Source organism: Aegilops tauschii, chromosome 6 (assembly GCF_002575655.3).
Source record: "Aegilops tauschii subsp. strangulata cultivar AL8/78 chromosome 6, Aet v6.0, whole genome shotgun sequence".
Classification (NCBI taxonomy): Eukaryota; Viridiplantae; Streptophyta; class Magnoliopsida; order Poales; family Poaceae; genus Aegilops; species Aegilops tauschii.
The window spans coordinates 357,073,883-357,088,745 of record NC_053040.3 but is presented as its reverse complement, the minus strand read 5'-3'; positions in this window follow the sequence as shown (position 1 = coordinate 357,088,745).

Sequence of the window (14,863 nt, the reverse complement as noted above, 5' to 3'; positions counted from 1 at the left end):
ACCCTCAGATGCCTCCGAGACGTGACACCGGATTTTCTTTCCCGCCGGAGCTCACCCAGTTGATCAGCAGCAGAATGCGTTGATGCAGTTACTAGTCCAGAATCAGAATCAGGGGAACAACAACAACAACAACCCACCACCTCCACCACCTGTTGATCACTTAACCCGTTTCCTTAGACTGAATCCGCCGGTGTATTCCAGTAGCACCGAGCCGATTGTTGCAGATGATTGGCTCCGCAAAGTTGGAAGGGAGTTGACCACTGCAGGATGCACAGATGCGGAAAGAGTGCGTTTTGCCGCACATCAGCTTGATGGACCCGCAGCATCATGGTGGGATAATTACACAGCCACACACCCTATTGACACTGTCACATGGGACCAGTTTCAGCAAGCTTTTCGTACCGCCCATGTTTCAGCAGGAGCTATGGCCATGAAGAAGCGTGAGTTTCGCAACTTACGCCAGGGAGGACGCACCGTAGGCCAGTATGTGGAGGACTTTAGTAAACTAGCACGTTATGCCCCAGATGACGTTGCTACAGATGCAGCCAAGCAGGAGAAGTTTCTGGAAGGACTGAATGATGAGCTGAGCATGCAGTTGATGGTAGCAACCTTCAACAACTACTAGGAGTTGGTAGATAGAGATCTCATGATTGAAGGAAAGCAGCAGCAGATTGAAAACCGTAAGAGGAAGTATGGACAAGGGAAGTACAATTCTGGAGCTCAGCAGAAGCCACGTTTTACCCCAAAATTGGGAGGACCATTTCAGCATACCCATGGAGGAGGTTCGCACAACCATAATGGCCCCAAGAATGGTAATGGGAATGGAGGAAGCAACGGCCAGAACCGTACCAACCCTTCAACCCCAGCTAAGAGAGACCTGAGCCAAGTCACTTGCTTTAAGTGTCAGAAGACTGGACATTATGCCAATGACTGTCCTGAAGCGCAGAATGGAAATGGCAATGGAAGCTCTGGGAAGAAGCCGAACCCTTTCAACAAAGGACATGTGAACCATGTTAGCGTGGAGGAGGTTGAAGCTCAGCCAGATGCAGTAATAGGTAAGTTTTTGGTTAAGTCATTTACTGCACTCGTTCTTTTTGATACTGGTGCATCGCATTCATACATATCAAGGGGATTTGTGGATAAGTATAAACTGCCAACCCAAGCCCTTAGGTCACCCATGTTAGTAACCTCGCCAGGAGTAGAGTATATGGCTAGTTTATGGTGTGATCGGTTACCATTAAGGATTGGTAACTACGTGTTTCCCTCGGACCTAATAGTATTGGAATCGCAAGGATTGGATGTGATATTAGGCATGGATTGGTTATCGAAGTATGGAGGGAACATTGAGTGCGCCAGTAAGTCAATTTTGCTTACCACCCCAGAAGGAAGAAGGATTAAGTATGTATCCCGGCATATGCCGAAGAGGACTCAGGTGAATTCCTTATCAGGAGTTGTACAGGAGGAAGTACCAGTGGTGAAGGATTTTCCTGACGTATTTCCAGAAGAGTTGCCAGGCATGCCACCGGATAGAGACATTGAGTTTTTTATTGAGCTTTTGCCAGGCACAGGGCCAATATCTAAGAGACCGTACAGAATGCCCGCAAAAGATTTGGAGGAGATTAAGAAGCAGATTAAGGAGTTACTGGATAAAGGCTATATTCGCCCAAGTTCTTCACCTTGGGGATCGCCAGTGCTTCTAGTGGAGAAGAAGGATGGATCGTTAAGGATGGTTGTTGATTATCGAGGACTAAATGAAGTGACCATCAAGAACAAGTACCCACTGCCGATGATCAATGATTTGTTTGACCGATTGCGAGGAGCTAAGGTATTTTCAAAGATCGATCTGCGATCGGGATACCATCAGTTGAAGATTCGAGAGCAGGATATACCTAAGACGGCTTTTACCACCAGGTATGGGCTATACGAGTATACCGTTATGTCATTTGGTCTGACTAACGCCCCTGCCTATTTCATGAACCTGATGAACAAAGTGTTTATGGAGTTTTTGGATAAGTTCGTCGTAGTGTTCATTGATGACATTTTGGTCTACTCAAAGAACGAAGAGGAGCATAAGGAGCATTTGCGTTTGGTACTTGAGAAGCTCAGAGACCATCAGTTATACGCCAAGTTCGGCAAATGTGAGTTTTGGCTGAAGGAAGTTGGATTCCTCGGACACGTTATATCCGGAGAAGGAATAGCAGTAGACCCCACCAAAGTTGACACAGTAACAAGCTAGGAATCACCCACGTCAGTTGGAGAAATCCGGAGTTTTCTTGGACTCGCAGGATACTACCGGAGATTCATTGAGAATTTCTCGAAGATTGCAAAACCCATGACGGAGCTGTTGAAGAAAGACACCAAGTTCAATTGGACTAAGGAATGTGAAGCTAGTTTTCAGGAATTGAAGAAACGTTTGGTTACATCACCAGTGTTGATTTTGCCAGATCAGCGCAAGGATTATGAAGTTTACTGCGACGCTTCACGTCGAGGACTTGGAGCAGTGCTGATGCAGGAAGGAAGAGTTGTTTCATATGCCTCACGACAGCTTAAGCCCCATGAGCTGAATTACGCTATGCATGATTTGGAGTTAGCAGCCGTAGTACATGCGCTAAAGACATGGAGACATTTTCTCATCGGAAACCACTGTGAGGTGTACACGGATCACAAGAGTTTGAAATACATCTTCACGCAGAAGGAGTTGAATCTCAGGCAAAGGAGATGGTTGGAGCTCATAAAGGCTTATGATATGAGATTGCATTATCACCCCGGAAAGGCTAACGTAGTAGCAGACGCGTTGAGCCGCAAGAGCCATGTCAACACACTCATGACCGGAGAGTTACCGAAAGAATTAGCCGAGGATCTTCGCGAGCTATGTTTGGAGATAGTTCCGAGAGGCTATGTAGCAGCATTAGAAATTCAGTCTACTCTGATGGATAAGATCAGGGAAGCTCAGAAGACTGACAAGGAGATTGCCAAGATAAAGGAGAACATGAGCAAAGGAAAGGCCAAGGGATTTCGTGAGGACGAGCACGATACCTTATGGTTTGAGGACCGCGTTTATGTGCCTAATGACCCGGAGATTAGGAAGTTGATTCTGCAAGAGGCCCACGATTCACCGTATTCGATTCACCCAGGAAATACCAAGATGTATTTGGATTTGAAGGATACTTTCTGGTAGACCGGAATGAAGAAAGATATTGCGGAGTATGTAGCAGTTTGTGATGTATGTCAGAGAGTGAAGGCAGAGCATCAGAAGCCAGCAGGATTGCTACAGCCATTGCCGAGACCCGAATGGAAGTGGGACAAGTTAGGAATGGATTTTATCACTGGATTGCCAAGGACTCGTTCAGGCTATGACTCAATATGGGTTGTAGTCGATCGTTTAACGAAAGTAGCTCATTTCATCCCAGTGAAGACCACTTACGGCAGTGCTAAGTTGGCAAAGATATACATGACCAGGATCGTATGTCTGCATGGAGTTCCGAGGAGCATTGTATCAGATAGAGGAACCCAGTTTACCTCAAAGTTTTGGCATCAATTACATGAAACTTTGGGTACCAGGCTAGAGTTCAGTACAGCCTTTCATCCACAGACAGATGGACAGACCGGAAGAGTAAATCAGATTTTAGAGGACATGTTGAGAGCTTGTGCGCTAGATTATGGATCTAGTTGGGATGACAATTTGCCATATGCAGAGTTTTCTTACAACAACAGTTATCAATCCAGTCTGAAGATGGCCCCTTTCGAAGCTTTGTACGGAAGGAGGTGTAGAACACCATTGTTATGGGATGAAGTTGGAGACCGCCAGTTGTTTGGACCAGATCTGATTAAGGAGTCTGAAGGGAAGGTGAAGTTGATTCGTGATAGGCTCAAGGTAGCCCAATCCAGGCAGAAAAGCTATGCGCATTCAAAACACAAGGAGACAGTTTACGAAGTCGGAGACCGAGTTTACCTTCGTGTATCCCCACTTCGAGGAGTTAAGAGCTTTGGAGTTAGGGAAAGTTAGCGCCACGATTTGTAGGACCATACAAAGTTTTGGAACGTATGGGAGAAGTTGCTTACAAGTTGGAATTGCCCGAAGGATTGTCAGGATTTCACGATGTGTTCCACGTTTCCCAATTGAAGAAGTGCCACGCAGAGATGGCTGATATACCGCTGAGAGATACCGTGCCGCTGGAAGCGATTCAGTTGGACAGCGATTTGACCTACGAGGAGAAACCAATCAAGATTCTCGAATATGCCAGCCGAGTCACACGCAGCAAGGTTATCAAGTTTTGCAAAGTTCAGTGGAGCCACCATACCGAGGATGAAGCCACCTGGGAGCGAGAGGAAGATCTACGGAAGGACCACCCTCACCTATTTTCTAGCCAACCCGAATCTCGAGGGCGAGATTCATCTTAAAGGGGGTAGATTTGTAACATCCCAAATTTTCAATTTGGAATGTTATACATTAGAGCATCATTGCATATCATATTTTATTTGCATTTTGGTTGATCCTAGAAATTCTACGCAACTCAAGGACCCACGGAGAGGGTTGGGGATTTCGTTATTTTCATATTTGAGTTTTCTTGAATTTTGAAAATAGGATCATTTGATTTTATTTATTTTATCTTCAATTATTTCATTTATAAAAATAAGAGAGAGGGAATAAAATGACTTTCCCAAAAATAATAAATATTGAGGATTTAATAAAAAAATCATATTTTATTTTATTTGGTGTTTTGGCTATTTTATTTGAATTTAGAAAAATTGCACGTTTTTCAAAATTTCATTTCGGGCCAAGAAAATGTTCATCTCGTTCTACATATTTTATTTAGACGGTGAAAATTTATTTTGGCATTTTTAGAATTCTATTTTATTTTCTAGAATTTTTTTTAGTTAGTTTCGGCGGAATTGTTTTAAAAAAATCCCCGCGCGCCCGACTGGGCCGAAGCCCAGCCGAGCCGGCCCAGCTCCCGCGCCGCCGTCTCCCGCGCGGAGACCGCAGCCGCCCCGCCGCCGCACGCCGAGTCCGGTCGGGACTCCTCTCCACCGCCGCCTTAGCCCCTCCCCCAAGCCGCCATCTCCCCACCCTTTAAAAGCCACCCCGGGCCCCCCCTGGAGCCCCAAGTCGTCGTCGCCGCCTCCCGAGCCGCCGCCGCCTTCGCCCGCCGCCGCCGGAGCCGCCGCCGCCTCCCGCCGTCGCCGCCGCAGCCCCGCCACCCCACGCCGTCCCGCCGCCGCGCCAGAACCCCGCCGCAGCCGAGCCGAGGTAGCCGGCCCGCCGCCCCGGTTTTTCTAAAGAAACCGATCCGGTTTTTTTTAAACCCTTGGTTTCTTTTTTTAGATCGGTTCGTTTTGGTTTTTTTCGGTTTTCTTATTTAGCGAGCGTTCGCTCGTTCGTTCGTTTTAACGAACGCGTTCTTCGTTTAGCTACTGTTAACGAACGTCCGTTCGTTAAACAGTTCGTCAGTTTTCTTTTTCTCGGATTTTCTGCGATTATTCCAGATCGCGATTTCCGATCTGTTTTTCGTTTTCGTTTTTCTTTTCGCTCGTTTATCGGAATCAGGCGATTCAAGCGCCTAGAGTTTCGTCTCGAAGCCCTCTTTCCGTTTAACCAAATCAAACAAGTTTTTGCTTCAGTAAAATTTGACTTAGGTCCAGATTAGTAAACGAAGCTTGTTTCTTTCGCCGTTTGATTTTTGTTGCTTCGTTTGATTTGATTCTTTTTGCAAACCGGAGTTCTTAAGTTGAACTTTCTGGTTAAATCTCTTATTTGAGTTTTACCTGTGCATTAGATGAGTACTTATTGTATGCTTGTTTGTTTGCGATAGAGTACCCGGAGTGCGCCACTTGCTACTTCGAATCGCTAGGTTTCCCGGATCATCAGCAAGGCAAGTAACACTTTGATCATACCTCTTTGACTACCGAGTTTTATTGCATTAGATCAACCCTCAAACATTGCATGATTAGGATCTAATTAAATTGTGGGTTCTAGGAAGTAGATGGTAGTACCTATTGCCCTGTTTATTATCAAACCCTTGGGAGTTACTTCTACGTTTGCTTATATTGTTATGCTATGCTAGTAGACGTGGATTGGGTTTGAGTGTTACCATGACAGATGTGAGATTGTTAATTAATGGTTAAACTTAAGGTGGCAACTAAAACATACATCTGGGTGGATTGAGGTACCTGGGTATTCCAGGATTGCCTGTTTTTCTTTTGGACCGCCACCCAAGCTCAAAGGGATCATGAGATTATTCATGCTAGAAACTTCCGTGTGCAGCCACAAGCTATTATGGGCTCTAGCATAGTTGAGTAGGTTGTGTGAGCTCTTGAAGAGGTAGACTAGCAGATGTAGGGGATGTAGGTGGTACTGTCTACCCGGAGTAGAGAGTTAACGCTTCTGAAAGACTGTGTCTCGGTCATCCGTTTCTCAAACACCATGAAGTGCGAGAATCCCAACGGAGGAGATCGGGTCTTGTGGGGAAAAGTGCGCAAACCTCTGCAGAGTGTACCATCTAATCATGGTTAGCCGTGTCCCCGGTTATGGACAACTTGAGTATCTAGTATCTGGATTTTCATGTGAATCTCATCATGTTACTTTAATTAATTTTGTTGGGTTTTGATGATGATACTTAATTGGGATTGAGAATGTTGTCAACCATTCTCAATGTTTAACAACCACCATGATAGTAAATAAAATTTATTCCTTTGCAGTAGGAAAAATTTGGCTTTTCGCAAAACTGTAACCATAGAGCCTTCTACCAGCCATATATGCATGTAGTATAGCATTATTCTGTTCATTACTCTCTATGTGTTACATTGCCAGCATATTCCATGTGCTGACCCATTTTCGGGCTGCAACGTTTCATGTTGCAGACTTTTTAGACGACGAGTAAGGTGCCTTAGGTCGTGGTTCTATACTCAGTGATGCCGTTGGAGTTGATGGACTCACTTATCTTCCAAGCCTTCCGTTGTTATCGTTATTAGATGGCCTTAAGCCATATTTATTGTAATAAGTTCTCTTTTGGAGACATTCGATGTAATAAGTGTGTGATTTCTACTCTGTTATAAATCCTTCGAGTACTGTGCGTGTCAGCATTACTGATCCAGCGATGACACTGATGCACAGAGACTTGACCGTCTGAGGTCTGGTCGCTACAGGACCATCTTATAATGCTACCGCCGAACTAAGCAAAATAAGATGCATAAAAAGATAAACATCACATGCAATCAAAATATGTGACATGATATGGCCATCACCATCTTGTGCCTTTGATCTCCATCTCCAAAGCACCGTCATGATCTCTATCGTCACCGGCTTGACACCTTGATCTCCATCGCAGCGTCGTTGTCGTCTCGCCAACTATCGCTACCGCGTAGTGATAAAGTAAAGCAATTACATGGTGATTGCATTTCATACAATAAAGCGACAACCATAAGGCTCCTGCCAGTTGCCGATAACTTTTACAAAACATGATCATCTCATACACTAACTTATATCACATCATGTCTTGACCATATCACATCACAACATGCCCTGTCTACTTTGTTGTTGCAAGTTTTACGTGGCTGCTACGGGCTTCTAGAAAGAATCGTTCTTACCTACGCATGAAAACCACAATGATTTTTCGCCAAGTGTGCTATTTTAACCGTCAACAAGGACCGTCCATAGTCAAATTCGATTCAACTAAAGTTGGAGAAATAGACAACCGCCAGCCACCTTTATGCAAAACAAGTTGCATGTCTGTCGGTGGAACCGGTCTCATGAACGTGGTCATGTAAGGTTGGTCTGGGCCGCTTCATCCAACAATACCGCTGAATCAAAATAAGATGTTGGTGGTAAGCAGTATGACTATTATCACCCACAACTCTTTGTGTTCTACTCGTGCATATCATCTACGCATAGACCTGGCTCGGATGCCACTGCTGGGGAACGTAGCATGCAATTTCAAAAAAATCCTACAATCACGCAAGATCTATGTAGGAGATGCATAGCAACGAGAGGGGGATAGTGTGTCCACGTACCGTCGTAGACCGAAAGCGGAAGCATTAGGTTAACGTGGTTGATGTAATCGAACATCTTCACGATCCAGCCGTTCTAGTACCGAACGTACGGCACCTCCGAGTTCAGCACACGTTCAGCTCGATGATGTCCCTCGAACTCTTGATCCAGCAGAGGGTCGAGGGAGAGTTTCGTCAGCACGGCGGCGTGGTGACGGGGATGGTGATGTGATCCGTGCAGGGCTTCCCCTAAGCACTATGACGCTATGACCGGAGGAGTAAACTGTGGAGGGGGCACCGCACATGGCTAAGAGAACAATTGATGTGCTATGGGGTGCCCCCCAGCCCCCGTATATAAAGGAGGGAAGGAGGAGGCGGCCGGCCAAGAGGGGCACGCCATGGGGGGGAGTCCTACTAGGACTCCACTCCTAGTAGGATCTGACCCCCCCCCCTTTTCCTTTCTTCACCGGAGGGAAAAAGGAAGGAATGAGAGAGGGAGAGGAAAAGAGGGAAAAGGGGGGCGCCGCCCCCTCCCCTAGTCCTATTCGGACTCCCATGGGGGGTGCGGCCACCCCTTGTGGGCTGTCCCCTCTCTCTCCCATGGCCCATGAGGCCCATGACTTCCCCCGGGGGGTTTCGGTAACCCCTCGGTACTCCCGGTAAAATACCCGAACCACTCGAAACCATTCCGACGTCCGAATGCCACCTTCCAATATATCACTCTTTACCGCTCGACTAATTCGAGACTCGTCATGTCCGTGATCTCATCCGGAACTCCGAACAAACTTTGGTCACCAAAACACATAACTCATAATACAAATCATCATCGAACGTTAAGCGTGCGGACCCTATGGGTTCGAGCACTTTGTAGACATCACCGAGACAAATCTCCAGTCAATAACCAATAGTGGAACCTGGATGCTCATATTGGTCCAAACATATTCTACGAAGATCTTTATCGGTCAAACAGCAATAACAACATATGTTATTCCCTTTGTCATCGGTATGTTACTTGCCCGAGATTTGATCGTCGGTATCCTCATACCTAGTTCAATATCATTACCGGCAAGTCTCTTTACTCGTTCCGTTGGTGCAGGTCCAAGCAGAGTGTCATGGCGGGATCTACGTGTGAAGCGGAGTACATAGCTGCTTCGGAAGCAGCAATTGAAGGAGTTCATATCTGATCTAGGTGTAATACCTAGTGCATCAGGTCCAATGAAAATCTTTTGTGACAATACTGGAGCAATTGCCTTGGCAAAGGAATCCAGATTTCACAAGAGAACTAAACACATCAAGAGATGCTTCAATTCCATCCATGATCAAGTAAAGGAGGCAGACATGGAGATTTGCAAAATACATACGGTGTTGGAAATATGCCCTAGAGGCAATAATAAAATGGTTCTTATTGTATTTCCTTGTTCACGATAATTGTCTATTGTTCATGCTATAATTGTATTAACTGGAAACCGTAATACATGTGTGAATACATAGACCACAACATGTCCCTAGTAAGCCTCTAGTTGACTAGCTCGTTGATCAATAGATGGTTATGGTTTCCTGACCATGGACATTGGATGTCATTGATAATGAGATCACATCATTAGGAGAATGATGTGATGGACAAGACCCAATCCTAAGCATAGCACAAGATCGTGTAGTTCGTTTGCTAAGAGCTTTTCTAATGTCAAGTATCGTTTCCTTAGACCATGAGATTGTGCAACTCCCGGATACCGTAGGAATGCTTTGGGTGTACCAAACGTCACAACGTAACTGGGTGGCTATAAAGGTGCACTATAGGTGTCTCTGAAAGTGTCTGTTGGGTTGGCACGAATCGAGACTGGGATTTGTCACTCCGTATGACGGAGAGGTATCTCTGGGCCCACTCGGTAATGCATCATCATAATGAGCTCGATGTGACTAATGAGTTAGCCACGGGATCATGCGTTACGGAACGAGTAAAGAGACTTGCCGGTAACGAGATTGAACGAGGTATTGGGATACCGACGATCGAATCTCGAGCAAGTAACATACCGATAGACAAAGGGAATTGTATACGGGATTGATTGAATCCCCGACATCGTGGTTCATCCGATGAGATCATCGTGGAACATGTGGGAGCCAATATGGGTATCCAGATCCCGCTATTGGTTATTGGCCGGAGAGGTGTCTCGGTCATGTCTGCATGGTTCCCGAACCCGTAGGGTCTACACACTTAAGGTTCGGTGACGCTAGAGTTGTTATGGGAAATAGTATGTGGTTACCGAAGGTTGTTCGGAGTCCCAGATGAGATCCCGGGCATGATGAGAAGCTCTGGAATGGTCCGGAGGTGAAGATCGGTATATTGGACGAAGTGTATTGGAGTCTGGAATTGTTCCGGGGGTACCAGGCTATGGCCAGCATGTCCGAAAGGGGTTTTGGAGGCCCCGGCAAGCGTTGGGGGGCCTTATGGGCCAAGGGGAAGGGGCAAACCAGCCCACTAAGGGGTTGTGCGCCCCTCCCAACCCCTCTCATGTAACCAGGAGAGGTGGGGGCGCCACCCCTAGGGCAGCCGCCCCTCCCGGCTTGGGGGGCAAGTTTCCTAGGGGGTGGGGGCGCCCAAACCCATCTAGGGTTTCCCCTGGCCGCCGCCTCCTCCTCTAGATCCATCTAGAAGGGCCGGCCCCCTCTCCCCTTCCCCCTATATATAGTGAGGGGGTGGAAGGGCAGCCTCACCCCTTGCCTGGCGCAGCCCTCTCCTCCTCCAACTCCTCCTCCTCCGTAGTGCTTGGCGAAGCCCTGCCGGAGAACCACGAGCTCCATCGCCACCACGCCATCGTGCTGCTGGAGTTCTCCCTCAACTTCTCCTCTCCCCTTGCTGGATCAAGAAGGAGGAGACGTCCCCGGGCTGTACGTGTGTTGAACGCGGAGGCGCCATCCGTTCGGCGCTAGATCGGATCTTCCGCGATTTGAATCACCGCGAGTACGACTCCATCAACCGCGTTCTTGTAACGCTTCCGCTTAGCGATCTTCAAGGGTATGAATATGCACTCCCTCTCTCTCATTGCTAGCATCTCCTAGATTGATCTTGGTGACACGTACGAAAATTTTGAATTATTGCTACGTTCCCCAACAGTGGCATCATGAGCTAGGTCTATGCGTAGATTCTATGCACGAGTAGAACACAAAGTAGTTGTGGGCGATGATTTGTTCAATTTTCTTACCGTTACTAGTCTTATCTTGATTCGGCGGCATTGTGGGATGAAGCGGCCCGGACCGTCCTTACACGTACTCTTACGTGAGACAGGTTCCACCGACTGACATGCACTTGATGCATAAGGTGGCTAGCGGGTGTCTGTCTCTCCCACTTTAGTCGGATCGGATTCGATGAAGAGGGTCCTTATGAAGGGTAAATAGCAATTGGCATATCACCGTTGTGGCTTTTGCGTAGGTAAGAAACATTCTTGCTAGAAACCCATAGCAACCACGTAAAACATGCAACAACAATTAGAGGACGTCTAACTTGTTTTTGCAGGGTATGCTATCTGATGTGATATGGCCAAAAGGATGTGATGAATTATATATATGTGATGTATGAGACTGATCATGTTCTTGTAATAGGAATCACGACTTGCATGTCGATGAGTATGACAACCGGCAGGAGCCATAGGAGTTGTCTTAATTTATTGTATGACCTGCGTGTCAATGAAAAACGCCATGTAATTACTTTACTTTATTGCTAACCATTAGCCATAGTAGTAGAAGTAATAGTTGGCGAGACAACTTCATGAAGACACGATGATGGAGATCATGGTGTCATGCCGGTGACGAAGGTGATCATGCCGCGCCTCGAAGATGGAGATCAAAAGGCGCAAGATGATATTGGCCATATCATGTCACTTTATGATTTGCATGTGATATTGTCATGTTTAGATATTATTTGCTTAGAACGACGGTAGCATAAATAAGATGATCCCTCACTAAAATTTCAAGAGATGTGTTCCCCCTAACTGTGCACCGTTGCGAAGGTTCGTTGTTTCGAAGCACCACGTGATGATCGGGTGTGATAGATTCTAACGTTCGCATACAACGGGTGTAAGCCAGATTTACACATGCGAAACACTTAGGTTGACTTGACGAGCCTAGCATGTACAGACATGGCCTCGGAACACAAGAGACCGAAAGGTCGAACATGAGTCGTATAGTAGATACGATCAACATGAAGATGTTCACCGATGATAACTAGTCCGTCTCACATGATGATCGGACACGGCCTAGTTGACTCGGATCATGTATCACTTAGATGACTAGAGGGATGTCTATCTAAGTGGGAGTTCATTAAATAATCAGATGAACTTAATTATCATGAACATAGTCAAAAGGTCTTTGCAAATTATGTCATAGCTTACGCTTTGGTTCTATTGTTTAAGATATGTTCCTAGAGAAAATTTTGTTGAAAGTTGATAGTAGAAATTATGCGGACTGGGTCCGTAAACTGAGGATTATCCTCATTGCTGCGCAGAAGGCTTATGTCCTTAATGCACCGCTCGGTGTGTTGAACCTCGAGCGTCGTCTGTGGATGTTGCGAACATCTGGCATACACGTTTTGATGACTACGTGATAGTTCAGTGTGTAATGCTAACGGTTTAGAATTGAGGCGCCAAAGACGTTTTTGAAACGTCGCAGAACATATGAGATGTTCCAAAGACTGAAATCGGGATTTCAGACTAGTGCCCACATCAAGAGGTATGAGACCTCTGACAAGTTTCTTAAGCCTGCAAACTAAGGGAGAAAAGCTCAATCATTGAGCATGTGCTCAGATTGTCTGAGTACTACAATCGCTTGAATCGAGTGGGAGTTAATCTTCCAGACGAGATAGTGATGGTTCTCCATAGTCACTGCCACCAAGCTATTAGAGCTTCGTGATGAACTATAACATATCAGGGATAGACATGATGATCCTTGAGCAACTCGCGATGTTTGACACCGCGAAAGTAGAAATCAAGTAGGAGCATCAATTGTTGATGGTTAGTAAAACCACTAGTTTCAAGAAGGGTAAGGGAAAGAAGGGATACTTCATGAAACGGCAAATCAGTTGCTGCTCTAGTGAAGAAACCCAAGGTTGAACCCAAACCAGAGACTAAGTGCTTCTGTAATGAGGGGAACGGTCACTGAAGCAGAACTACCCTAGATACTTGGTAGATGAGAAGGCAGGCAAGGTCGACAGAAGTATATTGGATATACATTATATTAATGTGTACTTTACTAGTACTCCTAGTAGCACCAGGGTATTAGATACCAGTTCGGTTGCTAAATGTTGGTAACTCGAAATAAAAGGCTACGGAATAAACGGAGACTAGCTAAAGGTGAGATGACGATATGTGTTGGAAGTGTTTCCAAGGTTGATGTAATCAATCATCGTACGCTCCCTCTACCATCGGGATTGGTATTAAACCTAAATGATTGTTATTTGGTGTTTGCGTTGAGCATAGACATGATTGGATTATGTTTATCGCAATACGGTTATTCATTTAAGGAGAATAATGGTTACTCTATTTATTTGAATAATACCTTCAATGGTCTTGCACCTAAAATGAATGGTTTATTGAATCTCGATCGTAGTGATACACATGTTCATGCCAAAAGATATAAAATAGTAATGATAGTAGCACATACTTGTGGCACTGCCATTTGAGTCATATTGGTATAAAACGCATGAAGAAGCTCCATGTTGATGGATCTTTGGACTCACTCGTTTTGAAAAGATTGAGACATGTGAACCATGTCTATTGGTAGATATGCATGAAGAAACTCCATACAGATGGATCGTTTGGACTCACTTGATTTTGAATCACTTGGGACATGCAAATCATACCACATGGGCAAGATGACTGAAAGGCCTCGTTTTTAGTAAGATGGAACAAGAAAGCAACTTGTTGGAAGTAATACATTTTGATGTGTGCAGTCCAATGAGTGCTGAGGCACGCAGTGGATATCGTTATGTTCTTACTTCACAGATGATTTGAGTAGATGTTGAGTATATTTACTTGATGAAACACAAGTCTGAATTATTGAAAGGTTTAAGTAATTTCAAAGTGAAGTTGAAGATCATCGTGACAAGAGGATAAAATGTCTATGATATGATCATAGAGATGAATATCTGAGTTACGAGTTTGCCACACAATTAAGACATTGTGGAAATTGTTTCACAATTAATACCGCCTGGAACACCATAGTGTGATGGTATGTCTGAACATCATAACTGCACCCTATTGGATATGGTGCATACCATGATGTGTCTTATCGAATTACCACTATCGTTTATGGGTTAGGCATTAGAGACAAGCGCATTCACTTTAAATAGGGCACCACGCAATTCCGTTGAGACGACACCGTATGAACTATGGCTTAGAGAAACCTAAGCTGTCGTTTCTTAAAAGTTTGGGGCTGCGACGCTTATGTGAAAAAGTTTCAGGCTGATAAGCTCGAACCCAAAGCGGATAAATGCATCTTCATAGAATACCCAAAACAGTTGGGCATACCTCCTATTTCAGATCTGGAAGCAAAAGTGATTGTTTCTAGAAACGGGTCCTTTCTCGAGGAAAAGTTTCTCTCGAAAGAATTGAGTGGGAGGATGGTGGAGACTTGATGAGGTTATTGAACCGTCACTTCAACTAGTGTGTAGCAGGGCACAAGAAGTTGTTCCTGTGGCACCTACACCAATTGAAGTGGAAGCTTATGATAGTGATCATGAAACTTCGGATCAAGTCACTACCAAACCTCGTAGGTCGACAAGGACACGTACTACTTCAGAGTGGTACGTAATCCTGTCTTGGAAGTCATGTTGCTAGACAACAATGAACCTACGAGCTATGGAGAAGCGATGGTGGGCCCAGATTCC